The sequence below is a fragment of the Dasypus novemcinctus genome, chromosome 16, assembly GCF_030445035.2.
Source record: "Dasypus novemcinctus isolate mDasNov1 chromosome 16, mDasNov1.1.hap2, whole genome shotgun sequence".
Classification (NCBI taxonomy): domain Eukaryota; kingdom Metazoa; phylum Chordata; class Mammalia; order Cingulata; family Dasypodidae; genus Dasypus; species Dasypus novemcinctus.
The window spans coordinates 32,686,742-32,707,674 of record NC_080688.1 but is presented as its reverse complement, the minus strand read 5'-3'; the positions used below and the strand labels follow the sequence as shown (position 1 = coordinate 32,707,674).

The window sequence follows — 20,933 nt, the reverse complement described above, 5'->3', positions numbered from 1 at the left end:
TTACTGATCACAATAGTTCATGAATAGAATATCAGTAAGTCCACTCTAATCCATACTCTATTCCTCCATCCTGTGGACCTTGGAATGGTTGTGTCCACTCCACATCTATATCAAGAGGGGGCTTAGATTCCACGTGGACGCTGGATGCAATTCTCCTGCTTTCAGTTGTAGGCATTCTTGGCTCCCTGGTGTGGTGCCCTTCTTTTATTCTTGACATCTCTTGTTTCATTGTTCACTTCCCTGCTTGGGACTCAGATTTTGTGTCCCAAGATTCAAACCCATATTATTAATTAAACATCTCCATTTGGAATAATATACTTACCCATCAAATTCAGCCATGCCAAAACTGAAATTAATATATCTAATCACTCTCCACATTCTGGAATAAGGACAAGTGTCTTGATACCTGAGGAAGAACCAAAGCCATCTTTAACTTGTCCCCCTCCTTCAAAGACCATACTTAACGGTGTGCATGCCTACCCAACTGTGCCTCCAAAATTTCACCACTGGTCCCATTTCTCTTCATTTCCTCTGGAACTCCCGGAGTTCCAGCCTTTATCATCAATCACATGAATTATTGCAGCGACTTTCTAACTGGCTTTCCTAATACTACACTTCTCACCATTTCACTCATTCTCCACCCTCCTAATAATGATCATTTTAAAACACAAACATGATTATTTTACTACCATGTCTAAAAATGTGATGCCTTCCGGGATCCCCGACTTCCATTTCTGACCTTTCTCCTCCCCATGCCCACCTGCTGCCCGAGCCCAGTTCACATTCTGGTCACATTGGAGCCCTTAACTTCCACCTCTTATACAAACATCCATCTATTACCCATCACACCTACCTAGAAGCCTGCTCATCCAGTTCCTTCTGTTCTCAAGACAGGTGGCTCATTTTTCTCTTTCATCAGTTTTTCATTAAGTTAGTCAGTCAGTCAACAAAATGCACGACCTAAAATTTCCTGGGTGCAACAGAAAAAAGAGTAAAAGAATAAATAAGAATAATGTGATAAGTACTATGAAGTAAACAGACAAAGGAATTTATATAGGAATCTTTGAGAAGATGGTGTGTAGGCTGAGACCTCAAGAATGAAAAGGAAGAGACCAAGATAAAACTGGGAGCTGGAGTGAGGAAGCATGCAGGATAGGAAACAGCTCTATGAAAAAAAAAAAAGAGGGCCTATAGGCAGTGGGAAGGAATCTGAGTAGTCTTCCACATGCCATCAGAAGGCACTGGAGAGTGTTAGGCAAAGGAATAAACATTCAAATTAAAACGAAAATTGGAGAAATGGCAGAAATCACTTTTTCTCACTTTTACTTTAAATAGATTGAATTCATCTTTTATAAATGTTGACATCAATGCTGCCAAATATGTCCCCAAAACAGTTGCCCTGCCTTCTTTAAAGAACATCACTACTTCTTTATCATCAACCCTCTACACTCTGCTTCAACATATCCTACTATTATAAAAGAAGAATGATATAGATTTTTATGGGCTAATTTAGGCGGACTATTCTGAGCATTGTTAGGATAGTGAATATATATACCCCAATTATAAAATCAAGCTAAATATATTAAATATATATTTTGGAAGATGGAGGGGCAAAAGTGATTGTTAAAACAATTGTAAAATGTTATTTTATCCCTTCTAAAGAACTTAGAACAAGTAGAGAAATAATGAGCCATTATTTAGAGAACACTGCAGAAACTAATGAAGTTTGCCAGGCCACACTACCTTGATGACTTACTTTTCCTTTGTGGTAGAGAACTCAGTGCTTAAAAAAATAAATTCAGAAGAATAAACTGTATTCTGATTTCAGTAAGATATTTGACATATAATAACCTACAAAAAGATTTTAAATCAAGTTTGTTTGGACAGAAATATGATTAAAATGACTCTAAGTTAGATCTATACATAAACAATAAAGCATAATTATAAACAGTCATAAATCTTTCTTGGTAGTTGCAATGATCATTATTCTGTCAAGGGCCATTATTGCTTTAAATATCTTTAAAAAACAACTTAGAGGATGGAAAAATTGTATTATTTATTCATATATGTAAGGGAGAAGAAAATAAACAAACATGCAGTAAGTATTTGAGGAAGGAAGGGAATAAGAGAGTAAGGGAGGGTGCAGGTGTTTAGTAAGGAAGAAGACAATTTTGAATCAGAATATCCAACTTGAAATCAAGCTTCAGTCCCTTACTAATTATTCCTAGAATATATATGATGTAGGAATTTGTAATATTAGTCCCAAGCTTATATTTTTTCCTTTACAGAATGTAATTCTGTTTTAAGACTTTTAACTTAATACTAATATTACATATCCCAATCATATTATCTGTATCCATTTAGATTTAGCTATAAAGATATTAAGATCCATTCTTTGCCAGTGTTGCTTTGCTTTCCCTATTTTTTCCAAGAGTATATTGGGATACAATTTTAAGTAGAGTAGTAAAAGAAGACATTACAAGAAAATGTGAAGCTTTGCAAGCTATCTGAGGAAAGGTATTACTGGCAGAGGAAAGAGCAAACACCAAAGCCCTAAAGCCATAGCCTTCTAGTGTACTTGAGGGAAGCTACAGGCTGGTGTGGCTGGAACAGAAAGTGAAAAGGTGTGGGTGACATCAGAGAGATGCCATCTGGAGTAGGGGTAGAAGGGATGCAGCCTGGATGGTGTGGAGCATCACAATCTAAGCAAGAGTCTTTTCCCTGAATGAGATGAGAGCTATTGGAGGATTTGGGCAAATTAGCAGGCACCTTTGTCTGATGTATGGAGATCAGACTACAGAGAGAGAAGACAGGAGCAGGGAGACCAGTGAGCAGAGTTTAAGAGTCTAGATAAAAAATAACAACAACTTGAACCAGTGTGGTATCAGAAGTTTTAAAATACAGTCGCAAAATGTAGTCAGATTATGGATATATTTGGATTATAGCCAATAATATGTATTCATAGATTGAGTAGAAGGTATGAAAGAAATGTAGTAGTCAAGAACAACTATAGGGTTTTCAACATGAATAAGAAGAATGGCATTTGCACTAACTGAGTTGGGGAAGATCATGAATGATGCAAGTTTGGGGACCAGGAGCTCAGTTTGGAGTTTGAGATACCTGTTAGAAATTCAAATGCAGATGTCAAGTATACAGTTGGGCATATGAGTCAGGAGATGAGGAGAAAGGAGGAGAGGGGTCCAGGATAAAGATTCCAGTTTTGATATTTCAAGCCACATGACTAATTATTTTTGAAATGAGTATAGATTAACAAAAGAAGAAGAGAATTAGAAGTGAACCTTGGGAATTCTAGAGTTAACATTTGGGGGAGTTGAGGATAAAACAGGAAAAGAGACTAAGGAGGAATCTCCAGGGGAGGGAGGTAAAATAAACAAAAACATGTGGCAACCTGGAACCGAATAAAAAAAAATAATCTCAAAGAGAAGGGAGTAATACTCTATCACATGTTACTAACAAGTTTAACATGAAGAAAGAAATTGGCTATTAGGTTTAACAATGTGGAAATTACTGGGGATGTTGACAAGCATTTCTCTGAAGTGGCTACATGAAAGTTTGTTGCATTGGATTCAAAAGAGAATAAGATGAAATAAATTGTAGACAGCAAATGTAGCCAGTCCAAAGACATTCTTATTCTGTAAAGGAAAGGATGAAATGGAGTATTACTTGAAAGAGAAAGTATGTTCAAGAGATTTTTATGGTAGAAATAAGAGCTTATTATTTGTTGATGGAAGTACATCAGTAGAGAAGAAAACACAGACGGTCCATGGGAGAGGGGGGAAACTACTGGAACAATTTCTTTAAGAAGAGGGGATGGGGGAAAGGATAAGAGTGAGATGTTGGCAGAGTAAGGAGCTCCTAGAGTCAGCTCCTGCTACAGGGCAGTTAGCAAACACCCAGAGCTCTCTGGAGCTAGCTGAAGCACCTGTTTGTGGGCTCTGAGAGCCCAGAAGATCATCCTGCAACCACACTTGAAAGAGGAGAAGGAGGAGACTGCCCATGTGCAGACAAGACTCATAAGTAGAGTGCTCCACGCCCAGGAGGCCGGTGCCCATCCTCCACTGAAGGCACAAGCCGCTTGGGGAGCTGTTCCGTGACTGGAATCGAAAGCTCCACATCTCCAAAACAGGGAGGAAGAGACGGTTGGGCACCAATTTCAGCTATGATGAGGAAATTCAGTGGGCTACAGTATGATCCTGAGAACACCTAAGGTTTGAGCCTGTCCAGGTGAGAAAGAGGCTGCGAGCTGCCATCTTAACTCCGCTCCTGGCACGAGGGGAAGTGGTGCAGACTGATAATTCCAGTGCTGGTGGGGACCGGCTTCTTCCCATCCAGATCAGATTGTAGGTCTAGCCTGGGCCCCAGTGCCACCTCCAGCAGGGAAGAAGCTGCAGGGACCTGTGCCAGCCTTTCCAGGAAATTACTGGCCAAGCTGTGGAAGTCAATGATTATCCTGCTCTGGCAGCACCAGCCACCCCAGGAGCTGCTCTGTAATGGAAATTGTAAGATCCATTCCCCAGAAACAGGGGAGGAGGAGACGGTTGGCTGCCCATTCGGCTACAGATTGGGAGACTAGGCTGGCTAAGAGACAACCCTGGGAACAGCTGGAGTGAGAACCAGACCAAGTCAGGAGGAGGCCAGGAGCCACCATTCTGACTACACCCCCAGCCTGAGGGGAAGCCAGGCTGACTGAAACTCTCAGTGTCAGCAGGAACCAGTTTCTTTCACACAGATCAGCCTGCAGCCCTAGCCTAGGCTTCAGCCCCACCTCTGGCGGGGAGGAGCCCAAGGAGCCCTGAACCAGCCTATACAGATAAGTGCAGAGAACTTTGGCTGGCATAGACAGAAATTCAGAAGTCTACCAGGACAACTGCAGTCATCTTGGACCTGCACTGCATAGATTGCTGCCCACACCTGCAGCTCCATCCCTGACCCAGGCAGGGAAGAAAGGGATGTGAAGCTTCATCAGTTTCTCTGGGTAACTACAGTCTAGGCCTACCTGTGGATTATTCCACATAGCTGTGACTGTGTCCCTTCCCCTAGCAAAGGAGAAAGTTGGAAGAAGCATCATTGGACCCTGTTGCAATGAGGGCAGCTTGAGCCTCCACAGCTTACAGCACCAACTACATGCTTGGCTCCTAGTGCACAACCAGCAAGGGAGAAACAATAGGAAACCCTAAACTAAAGAGAAAAAGGGCACCCAGAATAAATAGTAAGCCAGATGCAAAGACACCAACAAAAAATTACAATCCACACCAAGAAACAGGAAGCCATGGCCCAGTTGAAGGAACAAGATAAGCCTCCAGATGACATAAAGGAGTTGAGATGACTAATAATAGATGTTCAAACAAATCTCCTTAATAAATTCATTGAGATGTCTAAAGAGATTATGGATATTAAGAAGACATTGAACGAGCACAAAGAAGAATTTGAAAGCAGACATTGAAAAATAGCAAATCTTATGGGAATGAAAGGTGCAATCAATGAAATTTTAAAAACATTGGAATCATTTAATTGCAGATTTGTGGAGGCAGAAGAAAGGATTGGTGAGCTTGAAGAAATGACCTCTGAAAATGAACATACAAAAGAAGAGATGAATAAAAGAATGGAAAAAATTGAACAAGGTCTCAGGGAACTAAATGACAGCAAAACACATGCAAATATATGTGTCATGGCTGTCCCAGAAGGACAAGAGAAGGGAAAAGGGGCAGAAGGAATATCTAAAGAAATAATGGTAGAAAATGTCCCAACTCTATTGAAGGATATAGATATCCCTGTCCAAGAAGCACAACATACTCCCATCCAAAAAAATCCATATAGACCAACTGCAAGACACATACCCATCAGAATGTCAAAGGCCAAAGAGAGAATTCTGAGAGCAGTAAAAAAAAAGCAATGCATAATATCTAAGGGATATCCAATAAGATTAAGTGCTGATTTCTCACCAGAAACCATGGAGGCAAGAAGACAGTGGTCTGATATATTTAAGATACTACAAGAGAAAAACTTCCACCAAAAATCTTATATCCAGCAAGACTGTCTTTCAAAAATGAGGGTGAAATTAGAATATTCACAGATAAACAGAAACTGAGAGAATTTCTAAGCAAGAGACTAGAATTTCAGGAAATACTAAAGGGTGTGCTAGAGGCTGAAAAGAAAAGACAGGAGAGAGGGGCCTGGAAGAGAGTCTAAAAATGAAGATTATATCTATAAAAGTAACTAAAAGTGTCAAAAGAGTGGTGAAAATAATATATGACAGATAAAACTCAAATAGAAATAAAGTTAACTGAAGATGTAAAGCACTTGTATTCAGAAAACTGCAACTCAGTGTTAAAACAAATCAAAAAAGCCCTAAATAACTGAAAGAACATTCCATGCTCATGGATTGGAAGACTAAATATCATTAAGATGTCAGTTCTACTCAAATTGATATACAGATTTAATGCAATCCTGATAAAAATTCCACCAGCATTAAAGAAAAAAATTGAAGACAAAATTATTAAATTTATTTGGAAGGGTAAGGAGTCCTGAATACCCAGAAACATCATAAAGAGGAAAAGTGAACCCTCATCTCTAGGTTTTAAATTATAATACCTATCTATAGTGGTTAAAAAAAAAAAAAAAAAAAGCATGGTACTGTCCTAAAGACAGACACAATAGACCAATGGAACCAAATTTATGGTTCAGAAACAGACTCACATGTATGGTCAAGTGATTTTTGACTAGTCTGTCAAACTCACACAGCTCATGCAGAACAATCCATTCAACAAATGGTGCTCAAAGAATTGGATATCCACAGCTGAGAGAAGGAAAGAGGACCCCTATCTCGCACCTTATCCAAAAACTAACTCAAAATGGATCAAAAAAACTAAAAATATTTGAAAATATGTTCAGGACCTGGTGGTAGGTGGTGGATTCTTAAAGGAGATAAGAGCAGGACTGAGTGGACTACTGATGTTTAATGTATGTAGAAGTTTTAATTAGCTTTACTGTAAAAGTGTGGAAATGTATAGAGTGGATGGTAACACAAAGTAACAGCTCATTTACAAATGAGGATGTGACTGAAAATGGTAGTCTAGTTATATAAATGCCATCTAACAGAATGCATGAGAATAATCTAGGAACTGGATAGCACAGTAAGCCGAGAGGTGGGGTGAGAACTGTGGTTGATGGTACAGATGCAATAGTGTCCTTTGTGAGCTAGAACAAGTGTATCTCACTATTGTAGGGTGATGGGAATGTGGAGAAGCATGGGAAGAATACAGCTGAAGTGACCTATGGACTGTGGTTAGTAGTAATAATATATCCTTGCATCTATGCAAAAGATGTACTGTGTTGATACTGAGGCAGTATAGAAAATGTGAGCCAAATGTACACTATGGACATGGTAACAATCAGATGATATTATTTTGTCTGTAGCAAATGACACACCACATTGTGGTGTGTTGATGGAGGGGTGTTGTTTAGGAATTCTGCACATGTGCATGATTGTTTTATAAGTTTACAACTTCTGTCATAAAAAATATATATAAAAAATAATAATAGTGTGGCTTGGGGGGAAAACACACCAAATGTAAGATAAGGACTATGATTAGTAGTAAGATTTTGACAGTGTGCTTTCATAGTTTGTAACAAATGTCTCATGACAATACAAGGTGTTGGTGGAGGGTTGATGTATGGGACCCCTGCATGATGTTATGCATGTTTGCTTTGTAAGTTCACAACTTTTACTATACACTTAATTGTTTATATATGTTCATACATAAATGATATAAAGATAATAACAATTGGATTGGTTAGGGGAAAACTACTTTGTTTAGTAGTAATATTTTGACAATGCTCTTTAACGATTAGTTAAAAAGGTCTAAAAACAATGCAAGTTATTGGTGGTAAGGTGAGATGTTATATATGTTTGTTTGACGTTATATATGTTTGTTTTGTAAGTTCACAACTATTATACACTTATTGTTTATGTATGTTTATGTATGAGTGATATATTTCAATAAATTTTAAAAACTAAGATAAAATTAAAGAAAATGAAGACACTGTAAGTATCAGCCACTGTGTTAGTCCATCTACAGTGTCTGCCCCAGTTGAGGTACTACTGTCTTGTAAGACGCACCGTGATCTTAGGTTCCTCCCTCTCCTTAACCCTATTGCATAGCTACTCAGTTACCCAGTCCTGTTAACTTTTCCTTCTATATAAACCTACATCTCTTTCTCCTATACTCTTTATCTTCAAGACCAAAACTGATTCCCTTATCATTTCAATCACACAGACTATTGAAATACCCTAAATCTTGTCATCCAAAATCTTAAATCGAAATATTTCCCAAATGGCAGCACTGTTGGAAACTGAGGCACAGTGGTCTCACAAAGTGCTGTTCCCATGGCTACACTTGCAACCTAGGGAAGGCGGTAATTAAGAGTTCCCAGCAAACAGGATGAAGCTGTTAAAGGCTGAAAGAAAAGATGAGCAGAAAACATTTTGCCGTAAATAGAACACTTAGACTTTGTACCTTGAGATAAGATTTTTTGAATTATTTAGGCTATGAGTAATGGTTAACTGCAAGTTTGCAACTTGTACCCACGTGGACTGGGGTATATATAGAGCCCCTTGTGAACAATAAAGTTGTCTGATGAGTCTCTACTCGCAGACCCCCTGATCCCAGCTCTCTCATTCTTTCTTTTTCTTTCTTTCTTTCACTCTCCTTTTTCTTTCATTCCCAATACCCTTCCGGCCCAAATCTCCAACACAGCACCAAGACAACTCAGTTTTTAAAACTTTCAACAAAATTTCAATGCCTGTAAACAATATTTGAAAAAAGAAGACATTGAAATTTGTTCCTACCAAAAACAAGGGAGGAATTGAATTAATTAAACAGTGAGACCTCAAATAGTATCCATGATTTAATTTTGATTTGGAGTAACTCAACTTGTGGGAAGTACCATTTGGTGAAACTGCAATTTTTATTTGAATAAATTTATACTCACTACTAGAATGAAGTGAAATAAAAAAGATGTTTAATTTTGCAGCATATAAATTTGGTGAAATATTCAAAATATCACAGAGATGACTTATGTAACGAGTTTTATTTTATCCAAAAAAAATTAAAGATATTCTGAAGGCAGAAAAGAAAATCCTGTGAAAATATTTAGGCTGAAGTATTTAGACATTTCAATATATTAAAAAACAGAATTGAGAAAATCACCATTCAACAGAAATTGTCCAAAACGTTCAAGGTACAGCAGCTACAAAGAAAATCTTTTTCAAAGTAAATATAGAAAAGTCAATAGAAGGCATCAACAATTTCAAAGACATCAACAATAAAAGAAGAACACAGCTATAAAAGAAGAATGCAGCACCTCCAAGGTTAAGACTGGATAAACTGGTATATTCCTACAATGGAAATTTACTCACCATTAAAACAAAGAAAACTCCTTATAGATGTAAACCCTTGATGAATTTCAAAAGCAGTATTCTAAGTGCAAGAAGTGAGACATAAAAGGCTATAAGATGTATGATTCCATTTTTAATACATTTTGGAAAAGCAACATTATAGAGACTGATTTCTTGGATCACTGGAGGGTCAGGGGGAAAATTGGGGGATGAAGAAAATATTCTGTATCTTACTTGTGGCAATGGCCACGTGATTGAATGAAAATATTTGTCAAACCTCATGAAATGGTCAACCAAAAAGTGTTACATTTTATTGCATGTGAGTGATTCCACCATAAACATGACATTAAACATAGAAAGTAAAGCAAGACAGAGAGAAAAAATTGTAGGCAGTTAAAAAATACGACTTCTGAAAAATATATTCTACAGAAAAATGCCAGTAACTTGATATTTGAGACAGATACAACTAAGAAATTTAATTAAGTGAATATATACACCAAGAACAATTATTCTGTTTATTATTTTAACTTTTTATTTTTGAAATATTATAGATTTAGAATTTGCAAAGAAAAAACCCACAGGAAAGTCTAATGTATCCTTCACTTAGCCTTCTACAATGCATCTTGCAAAACCACAGTACAATATCAAACCAGGAACACACTGGTACAATCCACACTGCTTATTCAGATTTCATAGTGTTACATGCATTCACACACACGTGTGTAGTTCTAGGTAATGTTTATCATTATAGCTTCATGTAATCACAACAATCAAGATATAGAACTGTTTCATCACCACAAAGCTCCCTCATGCTATCCTTTCATATGCATATCCACCTCTCCCCTCCTAACCCCTGACAACCACTACAAATCTGTTCTCAATCTCTTTAATTTTATTATTCCAAGACTGTTATATAAATGTAATCATACAATATGTAACCTTTGGTGACTACCTTTTTTCAGGCAGCATTATTCCCTTCAAATCCATCCAAGTTGTTTCATGTAATGATAGTTCATTCCTTTTTATTTGCTGAGTTATATTCCATGACATGAATGTATCACAGTTTATCCATTTACCAATTGAAAGTCATTTGTGTTGTTTCTGGATTGGGGCTACTACTGTTGAAGCTGCTATGAAAATTCATGTACAACTTCTTTGTTAACATAATTTTTCACTTCCCTAGGATAAATACCAAAGCATGCAACTGCTGGATCATATAGTAAATACGTGCTTAATTTTAAAAGAAACTCTTTTCCAGAGTGGCTGTACCATTTCACATTCCCACCACCAACAATATATGAGTGATCCAGTTTCCTATATCCTTGCCAGCCTTGGTATTATAAATTTTTTTTAATTTTTAGCTGTACTGATATGTAGATACTGATAGCTCACTGTGCTATTAATTTGCATTTCCCTGATGGCTAAAGATGTTGCACATCTTCTCATATGCTTATTTGTCATTTGTATGTACTCTTCAGTGAAATGTCTGCTTATGTCTTTTGCCCATTTACTTTTTTTAATTTTGATTTCCCTCCTGTTGAGTTTTGAGAGTTCTTTATATATTTTAAATATAACTCATTTGTCAAATACGTGGTTTATAATTCTTTTTTCCCAGTGTTTTCATTTTCTTAACGGTTTTTTCACAGAGCATAATTTTTATTTTGAAGAGGTTCAGTTTTTTCTTTTATGAATCATGCATGTTCTTGGTGCCAAGTATAAGAACTCTTTGCACAGCCCTAGGACAGTAAGATATTTCTCCCATGTTTTATTTTTTCATGAAAGTTTTACAGTTTTACATTTTATGGTTAAATCAATGATCCATCTCAAGTTCATTTTTGTATAAGGTATAAGGTTTAGGTAGCTGTTTTTTATTTCTTATTTTGCCTATGGATGTAAAAGAGCTCATCACTATTTGTTGAAAAGGAAATCCTTCTTCCATCGAATGGCTTTTGCACCTTTGTCAAAAATCAGTTGAAAACTGAATTGATCAATAATATGTGATTTGCATGACAATAATACAGGATAAATACATTTAAACTTGCAGGTAAACAACCATCTGAATTAAAGAAAGTTCTTTCCAGATGGAAATAGACACTGTAAGGAATCTACTGCAATAGAAAAATAACCTAACAATTTTAAAAAGCATCAGAGTTATAAATACCAACAAATAAGATTTAATTTTCTCACATCTCCTCTTTGTAGAAGAAGGCTGTTACAAAACAAGAGAAAGGAGTCAGTGGTTCAAAAATTGTAAATTGTGTTCTTCTTTCAAAACAACACATTTTTTTAAAAGATTTTTTTAAAAAATCACTTGAGCATGTTTGTTTGAGACTATTTCTGAATTTTCTAATCTGCTCAATGGGTCTATCCCTCTGCAAATATCACACTCTTGTTTACTGTTACTATGTAGAAAGACTGTCAGCTAGAGTGCTTCCTCTCACTCTACTCTTCTTTTTCAAAATTTTAGAATAAGCTTGATTATTCATACACAAAACCCTGCCAGGGATATTTTTTGAAGAGGGGGAGGAAGGGAAGGGGAAAGGGGGAAGGGGGAGAAAGAGAGGAGATGGAGGTTTTTTGTTTGTTTGTTTTTCTACCTGGTTGCATCATTACCTTTTTGGTGTGTCACTTCCCTGTGAGGGAGCCTGTGCCTCTCTGTGCATGCAGGTCTGAGATAACTTTTTTCTTTTTTTACCAGGAGGTCCCTGGGATCAAATGCTTTTATTAATCACATGAAGTTGACATCACATCCTATTAGAATTGAACAAGAATAGAAAATACTGTTATAAAACTTACATTTCTCCCAACTTTTCAGAGGAAAACATTATATGTTAGAGCTCTTACTGACCTCAAGGACTGATTTTCGTAAAACTGTCTTGGTTTTCTAAAAAAGTAAATGTCAATTAATTTATTCAAACTTAGCCCAATTCAAATTGTGCTAAGTAGTTAGGAAAGGCAACTATAAAATCTGGCAGAATTAGGACAGTTTTGATAAACATTGACAAATGTTAATCTCTCTTTTAGCTGTTACATCAATGCACCTTTGTCAATGGGGAGGCAATTGCTTGCTGTGGGTGTCACTATCATTAGCACATTTCTTCTTAAGTAACAGATGCCTGATTGATCAAGAGTGAAGTGAGGTTTTTTTTCCCCCAATTTTGCTGTCATTTGGAGCAGAAGCAAATACCTTTGTCTTGTGAAGCTAGAGAGGCAAAATATTGTGAAATGCAGCTGTTATAAATTTCTGACAACCTAAGAATTAAATGGGGCAATGGATTATTTTTAGGAACAATTCTTTGAAATACTTCCAGGTTTTAAAATAACAAGGCTTCAGAATAACTTCTCAGGGAAACGGACTTGGCCCAGTGGTTAGGGCATCCGTCTACCACATAGGAGGTCCACGGTTCAAACCCCGGGCCTCTTGACCCGTGGGGAGCTGACCCATGCGCAGTGCTGATGCGCGCAAGGAGTGCCCTGCCACGCAGGGGTGTCCCCCGCATAGGGGAGCCCCATGCGCCAGGAGTGCGCCCTTAAGGGGAGCCGCCCAGCGGGAAAGAAAGCGCAGCCTGCCCAGGAATGGCGCCGCCCACACTTCCCTGTGCTGCTGACAACAACAGAAGTGGAAAAAGAAACAAGACGCAGCAAATGGACACAGAGAACAGACAACCAGGGTTGGGGGGGGGGCAGGAATAAATAAATAAATCTTTTTAAAAAAGAATAACTTCTCAAAACTAGCTGTCCATTTTGGTAAAGGACCTGATAAACAACACATTCAATCTGTATTTTAGTAATTTCTTCTATTGCCTACTCTTTGCCCTTAATAAGGTTTAGAGTTGTGGTTTCAAACAATTTCTACATATAACTTATTTTTCAATAAGCTTCCATTTCACTGAACTGAGGTGTTTTTTTTTTTCAGATATATGCTCATAGAAGGTCATATACACATACAAGAACTTGCACATATATATGTGTGTATTATATATTTCTTTTTTAAGTTTTAAGTAACTTTTACCATTAGAATAAAACTAGACTACAGGGACAGCTCTATGAGGAACAGTGGGGACAGCTGGAAATCCTTCTCTAAGCGGAGGACCAGGTAGAGTTCACTGTAGGATGTGTTGAGGCTGTTGAGTGTCTTCTCATTGTCTGTTAATACTGCATTGCCAGGTCTCACCACTATAGCTCTATGCATCTCTCCTTTCTTAGCGGCACTGGTCTCTAGAGTAATGTCTGTCAGAAAAAGGATGCTGTTGCTTGAGCACCCAATGCTGTTTGTGATCTTTTGGTAACTCCATCTACTTTGTGCTGGATCTTGGTATCAAAGTGACCATCAACAAGCTCAAGAATATCTCTCTTAGTAGACTGCTCACATAATAGTTTCTGTACCTCTACACTGTCTGAAGAATAGCTGTATACACCTTCATTCCAGCCTCTCCCCATTGCTTGACTGCTGGAACAGCATCTTCAAAAAACTCTGCTTTCACATGCCCAGCTGTGAATGCCATGCTCCACATGTGGCCCTGCAGCTGCTTCAAAAATGTGGTCTTTGGGTCCCCAGACATCTGCCAGCACACGGTATCTACCACAGCTTGGATCATCTGTTGCAGGTAGTCCATTCCCAGGTGCTGCAGGGATCAGAACAGCTCTGTCCAGGTGGGAATCCTCTTCAGCCTGTTTTCTCAACAGATTGAGGTCCTGCTGGCACTCCTCTTCTTCCTAATATGTTTGCAGAAACTCTTTAACATTTTCTTTAATGTAAGGAAATAAAATGTCCTTCACGAAAACAACTAGGGTTGTGGTTCCTCCGATATCTAACAGGATCGTGGCGACTTTAGTGATCACCAAAACCACGATAATTACCCTGCCGGATACTACTAGAATTGGCCAACTCGTAAGGAAGGCAGAGGGTGGCTGCCACTGCTCCCCCAGAACCGTCCTGAACTCTGACAGCCCAGCAAGAACCTCAGAGCCAGCAACTGCATGTGGAGTCCTGCTAGGATGTTTAAAGGAATTGCGTTGAATATATAGAATAAATTTAGGTAGATTTAACATCTTCACTCTTTTGAGTCTTCCAATTCATAAACATAGTGTGTGCCTCAGTTTACCAATGCTGTTGTAGTAAACTACCACAGACCATTTGACTTAACAGAAATTCATTATCTCATGGTTCTGGAGGCCAGAAGTCCAAAATCAAGACGTCAGCAGGGCCACGCTTTCTCTTAATGGGGAAAATCCATTCCATGCCTCTCCCCATGGCAATGGTTAGTTGGCTTGTGGTGGCATAACTCAATCTTTGCTTCCATCACATGGCCATCTTTTTCTCAGTGTCCAAATTTCCTCTCCTTATTAGGTCATATTGAATAAGCCCCCACCCTATCTGGTATGGTCTTATCTTAACTAATAGTATCTTCAAAGGTACCATTTACAAATAAACTCACAGGAACAGGAACAGGGATTAAAACTTGAACATGTCTTTTAGGAGGACACGATTCAATCCATAACAGTATATCTCTCCATTTATTTAGGCTCATTGATTTCTTCCATCAGCATTCTAAGTGTACAGATCTTGTACATGTTTTAGTATGTTTATAACTATTTCCCTTTCTTTCACTTTCTAATTATTCTTAACACTTTCATATCTCTTAAATTTAAGAGGTCAAATGGTAAACTATATAATCACATACCCTTAAGGAATCATTCTAATGTGCTTAATAGGACTTTTTTTGACTTACATGTGTTCTAGTAAAATACCTAGAATTGTTCTGTACATGTATTTTTAAGATACACATATGGTATTGTGTGTGTCTATATACATATATTTATATATACTTCATTCTGTTTCTTTTCTTCATCCAGCCTTATGTTTTTAAAGTCTATTTATGTCACTGTATATGCTACAGGTGATTATACCTAAAGATGCTTACTATTCCATAATGCATTTTATGTACATTTTCCTTATCTTTTCTCCCAATGATAAACAACCAGTTTGCCTCAATTCCTGGCTAATTAACATCCTAACACCTGTCCTTTAATGATGTCTAAAAAATTATCATTTATATGGATAGATCATAAGTTTATGAATATACCTCATTAAAACCATAATAAACAAATAAGTAATTTTGCAAGAATAGCCAGAAATAGCAGCTACATACAGCATGGGAAACAGAGAAAGATTGAGAGGTAAGGAATTTTACTGTTTGTTTTTTATTGTTATTGAAATAATAAAAATGCTCTAATAATAACTGAAATGATGAACATTCAACTATGTGATTATACCAAATACCACTGACTGTACACTTTGGATGAATTGTATGCTTTATTAATATGTATCAATAAAATTTATTTGTTTAAAAAATTATCAATTTTATATAACTAGGAACAGGAGCAGGGAAAGGAAGGTAGGTGGGGGGAGAGAAGAGGAGAGAGAGAGAGAAACACATATTCTTGAATTGCTTTCTAAAGTAGTTGTACCAATGTTGACTATCAATTGTTAAATTTACTCTCAGTCTGCACTCAAAATATATTATTTGATTAAATTAAAAATACACTAAATATATTGAGTCAGAGTTACTAAATAAAAGATATTTACTTTTAAATCTACTTTAAATGTTCATAATAAAACAAATTAAGCAGTTGGCCTAAATTATCCTAAACTATTCCCCTGGAACTACAAATACAAAGTAAGCATGTTAGGTTCAGATTTTAAAAATCAGAACATCAACAGAGCAACTATTGGGTTGTAGAATTTAAGAGAAGTTCGATTATTTGCGTATAGAAAGACCAGGACTCAGGAATGATTTTGAGAAAGAAAAATGGTTTATTGACGGCCGGCCAGACTCAGGAACTTTCTGTTTCAATCCTGAGCCCCAAACAAGACTTTCAAGTTCCTTTTATACAGGGTGAGGAGTCAAATGGTCCTTTTGTTTCAGTTTTCAATAGGCTTGAAATAGCATATATCTTCCACATCCTAGGTAAGCTTTTAGCATGGACTTCATACATTCTAGAAAAGCTTTTAGCACATTTGGTTTTCATTTTCCCTGAATATTTAAAGTTTATAGAGTTTGCATTGCTAAACTGTTTCTCCTGGACTGGAGTTGTTGTCATGGTCACCGAAGGCAGGACTGCAGCCTCTTACCTTTCCACACCCACAAGTCAGGACAGACAGTTTAGGTTAAGGTTAGCTCTGAAGAGACCAAGAACCTCCCACCCATAGACCACATCATTTCCCCCCTTATGCCAAAGTTTAACTTGCTAAGCTTTGGCATAATTACTGTTGGAGCTATGAGGTGGATGGCTGTCTGTTGTTTTGATCGATTACTTTGTTCCTCCTGAACTACCAGACACCTTTGCCCCATCCCTCTTTCTCCCTAAATCAAACTTTCCAAAATTTATAAATATCTATCTCTCTCCAGCTTGTCCTCCTTCACATAGAAAGGAAAGAAAAGTCTCTGTAATGTCCTGCAGAGCACACGATAATATTCACACTTCCAGCCAGTTGGAAATGCAGCTATTAATAGTCATGCAATTTTATAAAACAATGATTAGCAACACTTGGACAAAAGTAAATATCATATTGAGGAACAGTGGCTCCAAAGTAGTTTGAATGAAATCTTAGATTAACTTTTATGCCATATTTTACTAGCCACAAAGTATTTCACATCGCTCTAAGGGTAATACATTTATTAATTTCCATGTTGTTATGAAAGGATTATTCCTTTCATTAGAGAAGATAATGATTTTCTCTAATAACTCAGAATGGCGTAATTTAACTCTAGGCTTTTTTTACAATATAACAATCTATACTGCATACATTCCTAAATGTAATCACAATGATTCAGTGCTATCAAAAAAATGAAAGATTCTTGTATGTTGAGATATTCTCATTTGGAAAGAAGACACTAAAAGACGTGAGGTATTCATTAAGCCATAGAATAATTTTCCATGGCTCCTGGCCTTTCACATCATTCTGCTCATCAAACTTTAAGTTTTGGTGCTCATATTAATTTCTACTACAGTGAGAATTGAAATATTACAATTTAATTTACCATCTAATGAAATCTGACATTTCATTTGATAACCAGCTGTGCAGCAGGGAACCCTGCATTAAATTATTCACCAAATAATTTTTCTCAATGGCTTGACTTTAACAATTTAGAGAGACTGTTTATCCATAACCTCAAATGTTTGCAATGAGTCTTGACAATCCCGAAAAGGCAAAGTAATCCAAGGATGGATCTAGGAATTTGGCCTCTGCTACTGCAATGATCTGATATTGTGACAACTGACTTTATACAATTCACATAGCGCACTTACAGAAAAGTCATCCATTTTCTGATCAAATATCAGGAAAACTACACACCATAAATAAAGGAAGAAGAATAAGAAGAGCTACCATGTGCTGAATATTTACTATAGACAAGGCACCTTGCTAAGCATTACCTCAATTAAACCTCATAGCAACCCTAGAAAAAATACTATTACCCCACTCTACAAATACGGAAATTGAGACCCAGTAGCAAGTCTTGAGATAGGACTTAAACCCATATTCTAACCTACAATCCTTGTCCTTTACCTCTTTACCGAAAGTTCTTAAACTTTTTACTGTCTATCTAATCACCACAACGAATGTTTGCCCACAATAGTGTTTCCTCTGCCATGGAGTATATTCAATTCATTCTTACTTAACTGAAAAAAAATACTGAATATGGCTTCTAAATTAATATTCAAATCAAATTTATACCCTTAGGAGATGGAATCAAGGAATACAAGAGAACAATATCCTTTAAAGTACAAAAGTTGAATTATCTTTGTTTATAAAAAATTAGCCCACAGGCAGAATTACCCTCAAATTAAAAGAAAGACAGCATAACTATCCAACAATTACCTTTTGTTTACTGTTCTAAGTCTATGGATCTTGAGATGCCATTTCAAGCCTTTGCCTTTTGCATAAAAGTCATAGCATCTATATTCCATTAATTGCTAGATATATTTTATGTTAAAAACATGGAGTTATGCATGGACAATTTCCCATCATGAACACTGATAAATAATTATAAAACTTAAGTCCTCTATTTGTCTAAGAGAGGTATCTTATTTTCTATTGTATCTTGCCACTTTACCAATTAAATAATATAGTTTATAGTTTAATATTTTCAACTTAATCTGTACTTCTCCCAATGCTGCAGAAATAATCAATTAAGACCATTAACATATTTTTTAAACTGAATTAAATAATTTTTCAATGAATTATGTCATCTAATTCTTTTAAATTTGACAATAATGTCAGATAATTGAACTACAAATATATCCAATTCAATAAGGCAAATAACAAAAAGTTCTTATTAAAATTATTAACTGTTGATATTTTTTGATAAACAAAACTTAGTTCAATTTAGTATTCTTGATGTGATAAGAATGACAACTAAGACAACAAAAAAAAGCCTTAAATTCATTATATAACCTTATTTGTCATGTGGATTATTGTCTAATAAAAAATTCTATTTTAAATTTTATATAACCATATTTCAATTTTATAATTAAAATGACTTAAAATGAATCTCTCATATACAAACTCATGATTTTGTCCATAATTACTGCCTTTACAACTTAATCACACATTGTCTCATTGCATGCATTCTCCCTTCAATGTTCAAAAATTCTGTATAAAAACTTAAAACAAGTTGATTTTTAATTTGTGTTATTCATTTCTTTATAATGACATTCACTTATAAATAATGCTAATATTGGTAATATGTTCCATTGGGTAGAATAATCAAGTATCTATTGAGGTTTTTCTTGCACATATCTAGCTATATTTATTATAAAAACAACACTGTTATCACTTCCTAGAGCCAGGTGGTAGAGAGGAGTTGACAATCCTAGCTTTTCCAGACCATTACCCTTCTAACCTTATATCAAAGATTATTCTCCAGTGAATAATCAACCAATGTCTCTGTTACACCAACAAATAGCCCCCATTTATTGAGAACTTTGGAGGCAGGTCACAGTTTCTCTCATTGCAACTTATACCAACAAACTCAGAGAGTTCAAAGTCCACCCTACAACCTGAGCTTCTTTACTTGCCTCCAATATACTCCATCACTTATTCCACAGACATGCCCTTGGTGCATTTTTACCACAATCAATTCTTTTTTGGCCTCATTTTCTTTCATCTGTCATCCAAGACCCACTTATTTTAGCATAATATATCCTAATCTGACCACTTATTACACCCATTGCCACCGCCCAGGTCTAAGTCACCATGAAGTCTCTTCTGTGTTACTGTAATAGCCCCCTGAATTCCTAGATTATCCTAGACCCTCTACAGACTGGTCTCAACATCTAGCTAGAGTAATTCTTTTAAAATCAAGCCATACCTATGGCCAAAACTTCAATGGTTCCTGTTTCAGAGTAAAAGCATAATCTGCCCACTGTTGCCTCTGTGGTATTCCTTCCAGTCCTCCTCTCTATCACCTCCTCTGCTCTAGCCACACTAGCCCCCCCATTGTTATAGTTCCTCTGACATTCGAGGCATAATCCTATCCAAGGGCTACTCCCTGCCTGGAATGATTCTCTCCCAGCTATCTACATGACTAATCACTTAATTTTGTTCAAATCTTTGCTCACATGCCACCAGTTATCTGACTACCCAATTGAAAATTGCAGGTCTCCAGTACTCCTAATCCACCCTCACCTGGCTATTTCATTTCTCTAAACCATTTAACACCTCATAACATTTGTATGATTTGTTTTCTATCTTCCCTGGATGATATCCATGCTATGAGGACAGACATCTTTGTTTTGTTCACTGATGCATCCCAAGCAGTTATAACAGTGCTGGTGCATACACAGTGCTCCATGAATATTTTGTTGGGTGGATTAATGAACCTCATCACCTGTATCTTTCCACTGTATCTGTTCAACCAAGTATCACTGCTATTCTACTTGTACTTACTCCCTAAAGTGCTGAGAAGTGTGAAAGATGAAAACAATCATACTATAATACATAATTGTCCCCAGTGTTATCCCTCTAACTGATTTTTGGTTAAATTCCTTTCCCCATTTTCCACAATAGCCTTCTAAACTTTTACTACCACACAAGTTTCCTATTCTATTTCATTCCATCACCCAGAGCTGCAACAAGAATCATTTGTACCTAAGCACATTGCCATTGAGGAAGATGTCCAAAAAAACTCTGCCAAGAAGAAAAGAAGAAAACAAAATGTTTTCAGGAGACATATAGCACACAACAAAGTCAACACATGAACTAATACCTCATGATAAAGTGTTACTTATGAGGTAAAAAAATAAAGTGAAAAAATTATTATTTAGAGGTATTTTTAAAATAATTTCTTGGGCAGCGGACTTGGCCCAGTGGTTAGGGCATCCACCTACCACATGGGAGGTCCGCAGTTCAAACCGTGGGCCTCCTTGACCCGTGTGGACCTGGCCCACGTGCAGTACTGATGCGCGCAAGGAGTGCCCTGCCACGCAGGGGTGTCCCTCCGTGAAGGGG

General features: G+C 36.8%; 1 pseudogene; it reads right to left on the bottom strand.

The window, feature by feature from the left end:
- Window positions 1-13,349: 13,349 nt before the first annotated feature.
- On the bottom strand, window positions 13,350-14,115 carry LOC101420483 (enolase-phosphatase E1 pseudogene; annotated as a pseudogene).
- Between the last annotated feature and the right edge of the window lie 6,818 nt (window positions 14,116-20,933).